Genomic DNA, 4,216 nt, shown 5'->3' with positions numbered 1-4,216 from the left:
TATTGATGACATAGATGATTATTAGTATGATATGACCAAGTGGCATTTGTTTTTTGTTTTCTGCATGGGTGTCGATGCTTGTTAGTAGCTCCACCCTTTCAGATTGGTTGTATTAGTTTTCTCACAGTCTCATAAACCTATTGGTCTTCCAAAGACTTTAATAAACTCTCCCTCTCTCTCTCTCTCTCTCTCTCTCTCTCACACACACACACACGCACACACACACACACACACACACACACTTCCTATTCATTTTTCCTTTACATTTACTTTATTTCCCCCCTTCCCCCCCCTCTTCCCCCCCTTTTTTTATCATTAATGTTCCCCTTAATAGTTTCTCTCTCTCTCTCTCCCTCCCTCTCTATATACATTATTTTTTCTCACACTTTCTTATTTTCAATTACTAATGTCCCTGATTCTCTTACATTCTTGCCCCCTATTTTCAATTCCTTTTTAAATTTTATTATACTCCTAATTCTTACCTTTTTTCCTTTCTATTTTACTTTTCTCTAATTTATTTCTTTTTTTACATTTTTCACTCTTTTTTCTTCCTTTACCCCTATTTTCCTTTTTTTCTTTTTGGTTCTCTCCTTATTTTCCTTATTCTTACTTTACCTTTCTAATTTATCTTATTTTTTCCTTTATTATCCTTAATTTTTCTTATTATTCATTATTTTTAACTATAATTTTCCTTAAATCCACTAATTTCTTTGATTTTTTATATATTCTTTTTTCTACTTTAATTTGCACCTAGGTTTTTCCTATTCATTCCCTTTTACCCCCCCCCCCCCCTGACCTTGACCTTCTACCTTCTCCCTTCTCAACCCCTGGCTCCTCATCAAGCACCTTAGTTAAAGACCCCCTCCCTATTTATGCTTCACTAGTTACTCCTCGTTGTTCCACATGCTCGATGATGCCTTTTAGCCTAATCCTTGGATCTCTACCCTTAGGCTCCCTATTGCCATCCAATTCGTGGTTCTTTCACCCTCCCGTTCACCTTTTGGTACCTTCACCATTTGGTTCGCCACCCCTCTACTCACTAATTTCCCTTCTTCTTTACCCTCTCACCCCTTACGTTCTGGTTCACATCCTCCATCTCTGATTCGCTGCCCTTTGTCTTGGACCAAACTTTTGTATTGTCGCACTCACTGCTAAGTTCCCTTTCTCTATGGCCTCTTGTCCCACCCGTGGCTCCTCAAAGTCCAACAACCCTGTGACTCTTCGTACGCCCGTGGTCTAACCTTCTTCCCTAAACACTCATAACCCCCGGCTGTCCGCTACCTTCAGCACGGTATCCAACTACCCCTACTAGTCACTACGCTACCCACTATAGTTTGCAACCCCTTCTTTGTCTGCTTCCTTGGCATTTCCCGCTTACCCCTGCGTACTCTGTACCTTCTACTCCCCTCTAAACTATTCACACTACTGCCCACCTTGCACTCTTTGCCAAAGTTGCCCTCTGGCCTTATTGCCACAGTGATTTGCGAAATAGGACTAGCCCACAACCCAGCTCCACAGTCTACATGACCACTGCTGTCCGATGCTCCACAGTGTCCACACGACCACCGTGGATCACACTATCATATAGGTTTCAAATCCAAAGCTTCCTTGTTTTCTATATTTACGTATTTTCCCCTTCCTCTGTATTTAATTGCGGTATACATCTTTTTTTTAATTATTTATTTTCATCCTCCCCCTCCCTCTCTAATTAGATATAACCCGCCCCCCGCCACCCCCTTCTCTATATATGTATTTTTACCTCCCTGTCCCCCTCTCTAACTATATAGATCATTTAATAAAAAATTTCCCCCTTAGTATACTCTCTAATAAATATTCTCTACATTCTCTCCCTCATTTTTAAAGTCTCCTTCCACCTTTCTTCCCCCCTCCCTCTTCTCTTCCCTGTCCCCCTTCTCTACATACTTTGTTCCCCTCACTGTTTCCTCAATTCTCTCTTCTACCCTCCCAAATTCTAGTTCTAAGAAAATAATATGACGTCTGTGCTCAACAGATAACAGGATCTCGTATGCAAGAGAGAAAACAAGATAGTATGGAGAATAAAAAATTTGATTACTGTAGAACTGATACAATAGATGGCGCTGCCTCCCAACTATGCGCTCCTGTGAAAGAAGCTTCGATGGCGTGCTGGAAACAGTAGAAGGAGGAGGTTGGATGCTAAGGAATCAGGTTTGCTGTAGCCAGTGATGAAATGGGCTTCACGGGCTTGCTCTTATATAGCCACTAGTCGTAGTCGGTTAGGCTCAATTGGGTGACCGACCCAGTCCGCCCAAAATGGTCGACTGGGGATCGGTCTCGAAATAAGCTACCGACCATATGATAGAACCGTTTAAATAAGACTTTTTGTTATCTAATCTTTTGTTTTAATAAATTTCCTTTATATACCACACACACACTTGCACATAATTTTTTGCACACGCTATAACACACACACTTGCCCACATGCCCTTACGTAATTCACCCCTCATTGGACGTTTTCCACCGCCAGCCTTGCATATGGTTGACCCTATTAAATTCCTCCCATGTCCCTCCATCGCCATGCACGTTATATTCTTCTCCTTCTCTGTTTCATTTCAGTCTTGCTTGATTCTTCTTTCGCTTACAATACTTCGCTGCTTCGCCTCCATCCCCCTGCGTTATTCCCGTGTATCCATGCCCTTCTCCTCACCAGCTGCAACTCATCTCGACTTCTGCCTCTTCATAACCCACAGCCTCTCTGTGTTGTGTACTTACAATGTACCACGTCAAAGACACTGGACCGGCTTGCCCTTACGCTTTACAACTCCTTATTTCACTTGTCGTGCAGAGCTAGATCTTGGAGAAATCCACTTTTGCCGTGACCTTCTTACGAATAAAGCTTATTCATGGGTACTCCTCTTGTACTCCTTGCTCCCTCTGTATTGCTTGCATGCTTGTCCCAGCTCTTCTTCGACCCCTTCTACACAGTTGCGATTGGCGAAGCATTATGGACCCCTTCTACACAGTTGCTCCCCCTTTTTTTTTGTAGCATTATGGGCGGGCATGGCTTTGTTACCCTTGCGCTTCCTGTATTTTGGCATGTCTCCTCGATTCTTCTCCCCTGTAGCCCCTTACAGATCTCTGCTACTACTCCTTCTTTGTGCGTGACTTATTCTATGGCTTCCGCTTCTCGGTCTACTTGACAGTAATTTTAGACTACTGGTCTTCTACTTCCCGATACTGCGCTCCCTTCCTCCTTTACGTGTATTTATTTATATATTCCTCTCTAGTTATATATTTTCCTTCTCCCTCTATGTCATGACTTACCTCTTCCGTGTCCTTGCTTTTGCCCTTACTTTCGATGATGTCGCAGCCCTCCTTTGGGTTTTTCTGCTTTGTGCTCTTTTACTCGTGGGCAGATTCTTCGTATCGACTACCAGAGCTTGCATCTTTGTAACCTTTATGAGATTGAGTCTCATGGATTTGTCGCTTTGGTGCCTCAGTTTCCTCTTTCATAGTTGCTGTAGTCTCCTATTGGTTCGCCACGCAACGTGTTTTTATTTACACCTTTGTTTGTATGTGTAAGTGTTTATATATATATATATATATATATATATAATTTATTTATTTGCTTTAATGCTTTATTCCTTTATTTATACTTGTTTTCCTTTTAGGGTGGTTTTCCTTCTTGCTTTTTTATTAGAGAGAGAGGAGAGAGAGAGAGAGATGGATATATATATTGATATATAAAATGTTACTTGGGGATGCTTTAACTTACTTTCATGTTTTCTTAATAGAGTGTCATTTTTTCAGTGTTACAAGTAATAAATGGGCATTTTTTCAAATTAAGTAATGAATGTAAGTATCTTTATTAATCGCTTTATACAAAGGAAGTTATTCTTTTCATCAAATTTTTTTAAATTAATTATGTTCTCATTAATCCTCTCTTAGTTAAATAATTCTTTTAGTCTTATCTTCAAGGGAGAGGCCTTGTCTCCCTCTTACTATTGTCTTATTTTCATCTTAATAATATATGTGCCAATCTTATTGACTAAAGATGTGGATTATTCCCCATTGCATTTTATCAATCATCAATACACCACTTAATGGCTCTTCACTCCCTATAATCACATATAACCACTTGGCCGTTGTTACCTTATCACACGACCACCTGTCGACAGGCGTTGACCACATGACGACATCTGTTGACCACATGTTGACCATGTGTCAACACAAGTTA

The sequence above is a fragment of the Dipteris shenzhenensis genome, chromosome 27 (genome assembly GCF_047967505.1).
Source record: "Dipteris shenzhenensis isolate YYH24624 ecotype China chromosome 27, Dip_SZ_1.0, whole genome shotgun sequence".
NCBI lineage: Eukaryota > Viridiplantae > Streptophyta > Polypodiopsida > Gleicheniales > Dipteridaceae > Dipteris > Dipteris shenzhenensis.
Note: the sequence above shows the minus strand (reverse complement) of the source record.